We start from the raw sequence: 13,470 nt of genomic DNA, 5'->3' as shown, positions 1-13,470 counted from the left end.
AATCCTAAAATGTATCATGCTGTCTTAGGGACACAATAGCTGGTATTGGGAAAACTGAATCTGGAGACTGAAAAGACAGTGATGTTTGCCCTACAGCATGGAGATAAAACATTTGCTGAAGCAAGACATGCAAGACGGCTCGTGTTCCCAATGCACTTGTGGCTCTAGGGGAGCATATTGCAAAGCAAATGTTGGTTGTGTGTATTGGTTACCAATGGATAGTTTTGCAATAGATTGCAAGAAACAGAAGAACTCAGGAAAGAATTAGTCAGTTTCCAAAGACAAGGAGAAGGGAAATAGAATGAGTCCAGAAACTACTTTTTTCATACCAAACAACCAAAGATTAAGAAATACTTTGTGAGTCCAACATTCACTAAAACCTTTTAATTGATTAAATTACCTCTGGGCATGGAGCAAATTCGGGTATACAACTCAGTAATTTTGTTGTTAGTTTTTTCAAAAAGGATTCATTATTACATGCTCCAGTCTCAAAGGACCTAACACAAAGGACAGAGTGAGAGTGAGAAAGAGCATGAGAGAGAAAACAAAGAAATGTAGCAGTTCTGGCAACTGTGTCTCAGAAAATAGTGTCAGTCTGGTTACAGACCCATGATCAAAATCAGATAGATAATAAGTTCCATGAGTTTCTGAGAGAGCTGTACTTCCAAAAGAGCCAGGAGTCTGTTCCTCCAGACTTGAAATGATCTTTGAGCACCCAACCATATATAGGCAGGAAATGAGTTAAGAAAGCAGCACAGAGTATTCCCATTGCCTACTTTAGATGTGGCCAAGAAATATATTGGAAAAAGCAAACTCTTTCAGAGGGTGTAGCTAGTGACTTGCGAAACAATGAACAAAGGAGTTCTTCCCAAGGAATAGAATCAGAGCATAACCAAGGAACATTCCACACCTCCAGGATAGAGAAGCTGATAATATCTTCCCAGCGGAATTTTAGAATTGATGTGTGTCAGGGCCTATAGAAAGTAAGTCCCCTATTCTTCCTGTTTCTGAAGGAAAGTGTTTATTATCTTCCTTTTCCATCGTTGCATATTGTGGGTGGGGGGCAGCACAGGGTGGGTGAGTGGTTGAGTAGGTGGCACAATTTAGCTTTATTTAGGTCACTCCTCTCTAGATCAAAGCAAGCCAAATTCAGACCTAATGAACAGACCAGTGAACATCATCAGAGAGAGCCTGAATTTTAAGTTCCATACCGTGACTGGAATGACTATTGAGTTGTCTCTCTTTAAGTGGTATTGAGTATGCGCTGCCTGTGGGAAGGAGAGTAATCAGAATACTTAGTGATCAAAAAAGCAAACTGTAATAGATGTTATTATGATATTCTAAGAATTCTAGGTCTCCTCTGCTTCCATAATCATCCACTTTTTATGTCTAAGTATAGTCCTAAGACTTACCTTGGTTAATGAAATGTGAGTGAAAGTGATGTATCACTCTGAACAGAAGCATTTGAAAAACTCAATTCTCCATGTGTTTGTTGGTTTGTTATTTTCATCCTACCATGGCTAAGTCTGAGCCTCACTTCAAATGGCAAAATAACCTGAATCAAGGTAGTTTTTTTAGCAACTCCCTTCTCTGCCAACCCAGATTGCAAATATATTATGAGAAAAAGGAAAAAAAAAATCATAAACCACTGACATATGGGAGTTTTTCTTTTACAGCATAAGGCTACCCTGATTATTGCACCAGGCTTAGCAACACTTGACACTTTGGGAGATTAAATTCAAAAACTTTGTAGATAAATTAAAATGTTCAGATTATGCAGGAAATTATCAGGGAAAAAAATCGAGATTCTACATCCTTCCAAAATGCGGTAGTCATAATAAACACATAAGAAGAATAATACATGCCGATCTGAAGCTAGGAAACCACGTGAAGTTTGTTTTTTAAATCCTTCTACTTCCCTTTTCTGTGGATATTCTGTCTCCAGAGAGCCCTCATGTCTATCCACCAACCCTAACCTCTAAATATGTAATTGTACACAATTTAGAATATGATGGTTTTGGAGAATATGCAAAAGCAGTGCCACTTCGAGTTAGCAAAAATTATCTCTATTATTTGGTTTGGAAATTAGAGAAAATCATATAGGATATAAAAAATAATGAACAGGTTTATACACATTTATCCCTAGATGCAGTAGTCAATCATACTTTCCCTTCTCTTCTTTCTCTTAACTTCTCTTTTTTACTGTTATCTTTTTCCTATAGATAAGAGAAACATCTTTTTCCCACTTTGTATTATTAGTATATGCTTTTTAAAAAGGTAGTTTTAAGATAAAAAGCAACAATTTGGTAGGATTTATCAGGATAATATATGTAATGGTATATCCATTTAAGGTAATTTTTCTCAGAAATCTGTTTTAAGATGTCTTATCTACATATTATACAAAGTCAGAATGTGTCTCATTTTAGAACTTGAAAATTGAAACACAGAGAAGTTCATTTATCTGGAGTTTAATGATAACAGGGAAATTTAGGCGTTTTGCTGGTGGAAACAATTTTGACTAAATGGATCTCAAATTTCATAAGCATGAGGTATGCTATTCATTATATTGAGAAGTTTTACTAGATATTCAAAGATGTATTATAATTTTGTTATAAAATGAAGGCAGATGCCTTATGGAATACATCCTAGTTCTCCTATCTCCCAAGAAATTATTAACTATTATCCAGTTAACTGTTTTCTTATACATTTCTTAACACCTAGATATGGCCTAAACTTTCCAGTGTCTTACAGCTATAAGAAATTAAACATGTAATATAGTAAGCACCAGGAACAAGAAATCAACAAATACCTATTTGCAAACAGCACTTGTTTTCACTATTATTTCAACATTAAATGGAAAACATGTTGATTTTGATAAAATATTATTTTAAAAGTGTGAATTTGTAAAGCTATAAAGTGTCAACACAAAATACACACAACAAATTAAGCCTGTTAGTATAGAAGGCATTTTGATTCTCTCAGGATTATGTTCTCAAGATCAGACCATTTACTGAGTGCTGTTTTCCATGACTGTGATGAGATTCAGCTGGGCCACTAACAATCTCCAGGGAGCTGGCAAGTCAAAAGGGAATTGCTGCAATTGGCGTCCCTGCTCCCCACTCCCACTTCACTGCCCTCAGTGAAATTGACTGTCTGGGAAGACAAAAGCATACAGACAGAGAATTCAACATCAAGTTTAAAGCAGTGCCAAAACCCACTTTATTTAATGTAGACAGTGAGTTTCCACCCACAGCTTCCATGTCCTGTAAGTGTTCCAGTCCTGTCGGCTCATGAACAATCTTTTCCTGTGGACAACTGCCAGTTACTTGATTATTATATTTTTCTTTCTAACTTTGAACTTGAATTATCTTTAACCAGTTGAAAGTCTTTCAAAAATATCCTCCAATAAAAGTTAACTTTCTTTTAATTTTTCTTTTTATTTATAGAAAATTTAAGAACATGAGCCTCACTAGCAGCACTAAAGAAAAATTAGTCAAAAAAATAAAGTAGAATCTACACATTTTATTGGCAAAAAAGAAGAAACTGGTTGATAAAGGGAAAGTAGTTGATCTTTAATATTGTATATTATTTCTTTAAATGAAGGTCTCAACCTCTTCTTCTGTATCTTGTTTTAACTTTTTGGAAAGTTGCATTGAATTTTTTTCTCATATTCATTAGCATGGCCGTAGTGGCTGGGTTTCTCCAATGTAATATTTTTCCTCTTAGCATTCTTCATTATAGCTCCTCCTACTTGAGAATAAGGCACTGTATGTGACTTTATATATAATCCATTATGGCTGTATTAGGCAAAAGAGAATAAAAAAGCTTAACCTAGCTCATTATACTCTTAGTGCACTGACATTTTATCAATAAATATGATAGCAATATAGAAATGGTAACAATTGCCTCAAACACTGGACATAACTATCAAATCAAGAGACAACACATAGATATTCTTGAATTCTCATCTTCTATGTAAAAGTATAATAAATATTAAGCACTAGGTCTGGTTTACCTAGACCAACTAAAGTTTTCTATAAATTACAAAAATTTAAACTGCATTTCATTAGGAAAATAATGTGTTAGGCTTAAATTTCATGAGGGATTGGTAAAGCTTGTTTTTTTTTTATTTGTACACATACATTGGTCCATATATGAATATGAAATACCTAATATGAAAAGGAATATAAACATGTCCTACCTTCTACAGAAAAACAAAACAAACTTGAGACTTTAAAAAGTGGTATTTTCCTCAAAAACATTCTTACTCTGTTACATCCTCAGGACACACAACATTTTCAGTTCCAGGGTAAATGCTTCCATTTCATTTGAGGACAGGTGCCATATGAGGTCAAGAGTACAGTGGTAGAACACGTAGTACACGTTGGCAGTAGGAGACATGACTTTTGGGTAGAAGAATGAGAAACTAATATGTTTCCATCCAGAGTGTCAGTTAAAAACTCAGTATTTGGTAGTGATGACGGGTGGGTGGGGAGGGCTTTGCATGACTTTCTTTCTCTTGATTTTTTTATGATGTTTCAAAAATATATACACTGTTCCAAAATAAGCTGCCTAGTTTTAAATAATAATATAATTGGAGAATAGTACAAATTTGAATAGTGCTAATTGCTTTGATATTAAAAGTCTGCAAAAAAAAATATGGCTTTCCATAGGCAATTGTGGTATTCAAATAGTAATAATAACACAATTAGCAAAGAAAATTATCTATGGAACTTCTAAACAATTGCTATATGAGTAAATTCCTATCCAGTTGTGAAGTGACAGAAAGATTTATCTTTTTATTAAAATCCAAGATTTCCTTCCATCTTCACTAGAACACCTATTGTCAAAATCCATCAAAACTTTTAAGCAAGAGCCCTAGCTATAAATCTTCTTGATATTTAGTAAATTAGTTTTTGAAGTAATATTACTTGTCATTTGCATCTCCTCTATTTTCCTACCTCATAAATTTTAATTTGAGGTAACTAGTTTAATCTTTACAGATACTATATAGAAAGTACTTAGTTTATTACATCATTTGAGGAAACCTCTCCTTCCATATATTTGTTCACATAAGAGTCCAAGATAGTAATTGCCATTGGCTTGTAAGTTCATGTCAGGGAGAACCATAGTCTTTTACATTGATGGAAGGACTGAGTTTATATCAGTGTCCTTTCATTATTGTAAAAATTACCACAACATTGTGGCTTAAAACAACACATATTTATTTTCTCATAATTCTAGAGATCAGGAGTCCAAAATTAATTTCACAGGCTAAAATCATGATGTCAGCAGTGCTGCCTCCCTTTCAAGAGGCTCTAGAGGAGAGTCTGTGTTCCTGCCCTTGCCGACTTTTAGAGGCTGTCCACATGACTCCACATTACTTAGTTTGTTGTGTCCTCCCAAATTCAAAGTCAGCAATGACTTTCTCATGTCATGTCACTCTGACACTGACTCTTCTGCCTCTCTCTTCCACATTTATGGGCCCTTCTGATTACCTTGGCCCCACTCAGATAACACAGGATAATCACCCCATATTTATTTTTTTTTATTTATTTTATTTTATTTTTTTTTTATTATTATACTTTAAGTTCTAAGGTACATGTGCATAATGTGCAGGTTTGTTACATATGTATACTTGTGCCATGTTGGTGTGCTGCACCCATCAACTCGTCAGCACCCATCAACTCGTCATTTACATCAGGTATAACTCCCAATGCAATCCCTTCCCCCTCCCCCCTCCCCATGATAGGCCCCAGTGTGTGATGTTCCCCTTCCCAAGTCCAAGTGATCTCATTGTTCAGTTCCCACCTATGAGTGAGAGCATGCGGTGTTTGGTTTTCTGTTCTTGTGATAGTTTGCTGAGAATGATGGTTTCCAGCTGCATCCATGTCTCTACAAAGGACACAAACTCATCCTTTTTTATGGCTGCGTAGTATTCCATGGTATATATGTGCCACATTTTCTTAATCCAGTCTGTCACTGATGGACATTTGGGTTGATTCCAAGTCTTTGCTATTGCGAATAGTGTCGCAATAAACATACGTGTGCATGTGTCTTTATAGCAGCATGATTTATGATCCTTTGGTTATATATCCAGTAATGGGATGGCTGGGTCATATAATACATCTAGTTCTAGATCCTTGAGGAATCGCCATACTGTTTTCCATAATGGTTGAACTAGTTTACAATCCCACCAACAGTGTAAAAGTGTTCCTATTTCTCCACATCCTCTCCAGCACCTATTGTTTCCTGACTTTTTAATGATTGCCATTCTAACTGGTGTGAGATGGTATCACATTGTGGTTTTGATTTGGATTTCTCTGATGGCCAGTGATGATGAGCATTTTTTCATGTGTCTGTTGGCTGTATGAATGTCTTCTTTTGAGAAATGTCTGCTCATATCCTTTGCCCACTTTTTGATGGGGTTGTTTGTTTTTTTCTTGTAAATTTGCTTGAGTTCTTTGTAGGTTCTGAATATTAGCCCTTTGTCAGATGAGTAGATTGCAAAAATTTTCTCCCATTCTGTGGGTTGCCTGTTCAATCTGATGGTAGTTTCTTTTGCTGTGCAGAAGCTCTTTAGTTTAATTAGATCCCATTTGTCAATTTTGGCTTTTGTTGCCGTTGCTTTTGGTGTTTTAGACATGAAGTCCTTGCCCATGCCTATGTCCTGAATGGTACTACCTAGGTTTTCTTCTAGGGTTTTTATGGTATTAGGTCTAACATTTAAGTCTCTAATCCATCTTGAATTAATTTTCGTATAAGGAGTAAGGAAAGGATCCAGCTTCAGCTTTCTACTTATGGCTAGCCAATTTTCCCAGCACCATTTATTAAATAGGGAATCCTTTCCCCATTTCTTGTTTCTCTCAGGTTTGTCAAAGATGAGATGGCTGTAGATGTGTGGTATTATTTCTGAGGACTCTGTTCTGTTCCACTGGTCTATATCTCTGTGTTGGTACCAGTACCATGCTGTTTTGGTTACTGTAGCCTTGTAGTATAATTTGAAGTCAGGTAGCGTGATGCCTCCAGCTTTGTTCTTTTGACTGAGGATTGTCTTGGCAATGCGGGCTCTTAAAATCTAGAAGAAATGGATAATTTCCTGGACACTTACACTCTTCCAAGACTCAACCAGGAAGAAGTTGAATCCCTGAATAGACCAATAGCAGGCTCTGAAATTGAGGCAATAATTAATAGCCTACCAACCAAAAAAAGTCCAGGACCAGATGGATTCACAGCTGAATTCTACCAGAGGTACAAGGAGGAGCTGGTACCATTCCTTCTGAAACTATTCCAATCAATAGAGAAAGAGGGAATCCTCCCTAACTCATTTTATGAGGCCAACATCATCCTGATACTAAAGCCTGGCAGAGACACAACAAAAAAAGAGAATTTGAGACCAATATCCCTGATGAACATTGATGCAAAAATTCTCAATAAAATACTGGCAAACCGGATTCAGCAGCACATCAAAAACTATCCACCACGATCAAGTGGGCTTCATCCCTGGATTGCAAGGCTGGTTCAACATTCGCAAATCAATAAACGTAATCCAGCATATAAACAGAACCAAAGATAAGAACCACATGATTATCTCAATAGATGCAGAAAAGGCTTTTGACAAAATTCAACAGCCCTTCATGCTAAAAACGCTCAATAAATTCGGTATTGATGGAACGTACCTCAAAATAATAAGAGCTATTTATGACAAACCCACAGCTAATATCATACTGAATGGGCAAAAACTGGAAAAATTCCCTTTGAAATCTGGCACAAGACAGGGATGCCCTCTCTCACCACTCCTATTCAACATAGTGTTGGAAGTTCTGGCTAGGGCAATCAGGCAAGAGAAAGAAATCAAGGGTATTCAGTTAGGAAAAGAAGAAGTCAAATTGTCCCTGTTTGCAGATGACATGATTGTATATTTAGAAAACCCCATCGTCTCAGCCCAAAATCTCCTTAAGCTGATAAGCAACTTCAGCAAAGTCTCAGGATACAAAATTAATGTGCAAAAATCACAAGCATTCTTATACACCAGTAACAGTCAAAAAGAGAGCCAAATCAGGAATGAACTTCCATTCACAATTGCTTCAAAGAGAATAAAATACCTAGGAATCGAACTTACAAGGGATGTAAAGGACCTCTTCAAGGAGAACTACAAACCACTGCTCAGTGAAATCAAAGAGGACACAAACAAATGGAAGAAAATACCATGCTCATGGATAGGAAGAATCAATATCATGAAAATGGCCATACTGCCCAAGGTAATTTATAGATTCAATGCCATCCCCATCAAGCTACCAATCAGTTTCTTCACAGAATTGGAAAAAACTGCTTTAAAAATCACCCCATCTTTAGAGTCAACTGATAAGCAACCTCAATTCCATCTGCAGCTTTAATTCTTTTTGCCATTGAACCTAATATATTCACAGTTTCCAGGAATTAGAATATGGGCACCTTTGGCATGCTATTTTGCTGCTTGCTACAGAGATATTCTTTATACATTTGTGAAACTGAGCATCATAAGGAGGTGATTTTCAATATGAAATATTTGGTTACTAATATATTTTCATGAACTTTCCCAAAAACTAAAAACATCATCTGCTTCTTTTCTTAAGTCATATTTTCATTGTATTTAGCACTTTATTTCTCCAGAAAAAAAGTTTAGAAATCAATATTTCTTAAATGAGTCAGTTGCTGAGATTATATTCAGGCATGTAAATTAATTTAAAACTTTGTAGAATATTATGTAATTTCTAGATTTTAATAATGGCATATAGCTCAGCAATAGTTTCAATAGAGTAAATTAGTCTTTAATAATGACTGATTTGTAAGAAACTTTCCAAGTTTACACCAGTCTTCTTTAAGATTGTCTTATGTACTAAAATATTTTATACATTAAAAGAGGACTGGCCCGGCGCGGTGGCTCAAGCCTGTAATCCCAGCACTTTGGGAGGCCGAGACAGGCGGATCACGAGGTCAGGAGATCGAGACCATCCTGGCTAACATGGTGAAACCCCGTCTCTACTAAAAAATACAAAAAACTAGCCGGGCGAGGTGGCGGGCGCCTGTAGTCCCAGCTACTCGGGAGGCTGAGGCAGGAGAATGGCATAAACCCGGGAGGCAGAGCTTGCAGTGAGCTGAGATCTGGCCACTGCACTCCAGCCTGGGTGACAGAGTGAGACTCCGTCTCAAAAAAAAAAAATAATAAAATAAAATAAAAAATAAAAGAGGACTTTACTTAAATGCATACAACCTTACTTTTTAAATATTGCATATAGCAAATTTAACATATGAGCACTGCTTTATTTACTGTTCCATATTCTCTGAAAGTGTTGTACATACTTTATTTTAACAAATCATCAAGTCATAACCAGGCAAACAGGCATGTTACTATCCTTCCTTTGTAGATGAGAAAACAAGGGACTCAGGTGAATTAACTGCTTTATCTAACATCACTCTTCTAGAAAATGGTACAGACCAACCCTCAACTCAGGGGTTCTGATGACTTATGGTGAAGAGTACTTTCTACCATGGAATTTGTCACAGAGGATAACATAATAGGAAATACTCATAGAAACACAAACAAGATTAGCATCCATACTCAAACAAATAAATAACCAAAATTTAGAGAAAGAAAATAAATAACCCAATTTTAAAAAGGGCAAAAGATCTGAATACACATTTCTCAAAAGAAGACATGCAAATAGACAAAATGAGATATCACTTCATATCTGTTAGAATGGCCATTATAAAAAAGACTCGAAATAGGTGTTGGTGAGGATAAGGGAGAAAGGACAACCCTAGTACACCGTTATTAGAATGTAAATCAGTGAGGCCATTATATTATGGTTACTCAAAAAATAAAATTTAGAACTACCATATGATCCAACAATTCCACATCTGAGTGTATATCCAAAGGAAATAAAATCAGCATGTCAAAGAGATATTTGAATTCCAATATTCATTGCAACATTATTCACAATAGCCAAGATACGGAATCAACCTAAGTGTCCATCATCAGATGAGAGATAAAGAAAATGTGGTATATATGCACAATGGAATACTATCCGGCCTTAAAAAAGACAATTCTGTCATCTGCAACAAGTATGGATCTTGAGGAAATTATGTTACGTGAAACAACCCAGGCACAGAAAGAGAAATACCACATGATTTCATTAATAGGTGGAATCTAAAAAGAGTCAAAACTCTCAAAAGTGGAGTAGAATGGTGGTTACCAGTGGATGGAGGGCCAATGGAGAGATGATGAAATGTTACAAAATCTCAATTAGGAGGAATACATTCTAGAGATCTATTGCACAACATGGTAAGTGTAGTTAATAATGTATTGTATACTTGAAAATTGCTAGGAGAGTAGATTTTAAATGTTTTCATAATAATAAGCGTATGAAGTAACAAATATGTTAATTAGCTTAATCATTCCATATTATGTATATGAATCAGAACGTTGCTTTGTACCACCAAATATATATACAATTTTATTTGTCTGTCAAAAATAAATTTAAATAAGATTAGCATCATAATAATAAATTTATGAATACTCAGTGGAAACAAATTTACGAAAGTAAGTTTCAGCTTCACAGGGAGAAATTGTGATTTTGTCTTAGAATATGTTGCCATTCACCACTGGGATTTCACTTTTTCACTCATCATTGTCATTTCCCCCTTTAGGAATGTATGTCACCAAAATGAAATATCTGACCAATAATTATGGTCACCAAGTTTCCTTGCCTTTGTTTATTTGCTAGAAAGTGTACAAGTTGAAACTAGAACATTGAGTGACAAACAGAAGCCGAAAGAAGGAACTAAGAAAAACCTAGGATGAGATTCCAACAACTGTGTTCAAAGACACGAGAAGTTCGCTGTAAATACTGACTTCATGCCTCAGGAGGAACCAATTAATCTCTATGTGCCTCAATTTCCTCACTTATGAAACTGGGATAAAGTATTTCCCACAAAATTCACAAGAATAAAAATACAATGTGTAATTATAATTAATTTTTGGCTAATGCAAGGATATAATAAACTCAAGATCTTTATTTGAGAAATTTCACATTGTTGTTTTGTTTTCTGATACTGTAAGTCCTCCATAAGCATATTTCAAAGCACTTTTCTCTGTAATTACCAAGGTCAAAAAAAAAAAAACTAATCATGGAAAATTAGTTTTATTTTCCTTTACTTCTTTACCAGGCATCTTACAGTTTTCTTGACATAATCTTATCTATTAGGTACAGATCGCCAATACTTATTAGGTTTGGTTTTAATTTTGAAAATGCTGTGACTGAACCCCAAATCCATCTATTTTTGTAACCACAGTTAAGTCTTTCATGCTGTATCTATAAACTGGTTAAAAACAGATATTATGATGAGATAAAAATTAAACTCTGAAGAGCCCCATGTGTAATAGAAATGTACCCAGGTATTTCTTCTTCTGAAGGTAAAACTTCATGTGCTTTTAACTATCTATGTGATAAGAGTAATTTTTTCTATTCTTTTTTTTTTTTTTTTTTTTTTTTTGAGACCGAATCTCCCTCTGTCACCCAGGCTAGAGTGCAGTGACGTGATCTTGGCTCACTGAAACCTCTGCCCCCTGGGTTCAAGCAATTCCTCTGCCTCAGCCTCCCTAATAGCTGGGATTAAAGCTATTATACAACGTGTATTATGCTGAAATGGGAATAAGTAAAAGCAAATTTTATAGACTAAGTGAATGATAATTTGTGAGTTACCTGTATCTTGATTTTAGTCCTGTTCCCTAAGGCACTACCATGCCTTGCTTTTTTTTTTTTTTTTTTTTTAATTTTTAGTAGAGATGGGGTTTAACCATTTTGGCCAGGGTGGTCTCAAACTCCTAACCTCAGGAGATCCACCCGCCTCAACCTCCCAAAATGCTGGGATTACAGGCACGAGCCACCACGCCCAGCCAATTTTTTCTTTTTGTGCTCCATTAGTTGCTGTAAATCACACTACTTTTTGATTTGATTCATGACATTCTGGTAGGGCATGTATATTTCTTGGAGAGTCTAAAGTGTCTTTATATTTTTGTTGTTATTGACCAAAAAAAAAATGTTCTCTCAATCCTTAAATTTATCAATTTTTCATCAAAACTGTCTGATTTTCCTATGGATATATGCCCTGGAGCCCTCAAGCTTGTGCAGCACTTGAACACACACACGCAAAGATCTTGAATTGATCTGCCTCATATCAGCCTCATGTGTCACTCCCCTCTTTATATTTGCTAGCAATGACACTGAAATCCTCCCTCAACACCTATTGGACAATTAGACTGTCATCATCATCAACATGCCCAATTCTACTATTTTTAGAGTCCTGACCAAGAGAATAAACAGAGGCTACATGAATATGGCTAAATATTTAAAGGCTGTAAGTTTAGTCAACAAGCTGCTAATAAAGTTTGCTTTATCTTTGCTTCTTAACAAATTCATTCATTAATAAATTCAAAATTCTTAATAAATTCAAAATTCTTAATAAATTCAATTTCTTAACATTCAGAAAAACATAATTTAAAAATAGTTGTGTAAAGCCATAGTCTGTATATTACTGAAAGTCAAAATAATATCAAGGATGACTGAATGGAATCATTATTGTACATCTAGGCATTCTATCAGTGATCTGACATTTTTTAGGGAACAGAACTAAAATAAAGATACAGATAACTCACAAATTATCATTCACTTAGTCTATAAAATTTACTTTTACTTATTCCCATTTCAGCATAATACACTTTGTATAATAATATAGAAACACAAAATAAAAATTGATTGTATTAAAATACACATAATTTACTACTTGTATTAAAAATATAAATGTAAAAAATCAAAATGATTATGTTATATTTACACAGTTTTCCAAAAAAAAGATTTTTAATTTCACAATCATCTATTAGAATTTTGAGGAGAAAAGGGAATTATAATCAACAAATATTTAATATTTAAATCAAAATTATTTAAATAAAGCTAATTTTTTGGGGGGGGGGGGGGCTTTCCGGTATTTGCCGGAAAGCCTGCTAGACAAATTAAATAAAGTTAAATTTTTAATCAAACTAATGGAAATTAAATCGTATCTTATTATATCAATATCTATCTAGTTGCCAATTTAAAAAAATCAAAAATACACTTCAAATATGTTTGGTCTAGCCTCCCAGAGAAACAAAGTAAAAGTAATATGAATTATTTAAAATTTCAAAATACTCTTCAACTGCCATGGGCAATACTTGTGAATATAATGCTAATTTGTTAATGTCTCCAAAACCACATATGGAAACTTAAAATGAAACACAATAAATGGATCTTAGTACTACTGGGAAAGACCATTAGGTTAGACAATAATCTCTTACGATATTGTAGTGGAAGAAGATGATGCATTAATTATTTTGAATTTTCTCTTGTCTAAGCTCTTCCACCATTCTAATCCTCTGGACACTTCTAAGCACTG

General features: G+C 34.9%; 1 non-coding gene across 1 annotated transcript; it reads right to left on the bottom strand.

Annotated features, from left to right (window-relative positions):
* Positions 1-13,011: 13,011 nt before the first annotated feature.
* On the bottom strand, positions 13,012-13,072 carry LOC115893348. Its single transcript, XR_004053362.1, has one exon. It is a non-coding gene; the product is annotated as a U7 small nuclear RNA (small nuclear RNA).
* Between the last annotated feature and the right edge of the window lie 398 nt (positions 13,073-13,470).

This window comes from Rhinopithecus roxellana, chromosome 14, assembly GCF_007565055.1.
Source record: "Rhinopithecus roxellana isolate Shanxi Qingling chromosome 14, ASM756505v1, whole genome shotgun sequence".
In the NCBI taxonomy this organism is placed as follows: domain Eukaryota; kingdom Metazoa; phylum Chordata; class Mammalia; order Primates; family Cercopithecidae; genus Rhinopithecus; species Rhinopithecus roxellana.
The sequence above is the reverse complement of the archived record's forward strand: the minus strand, read 5'-3'. Positions and strand labels throughout refer to the sequence as shown.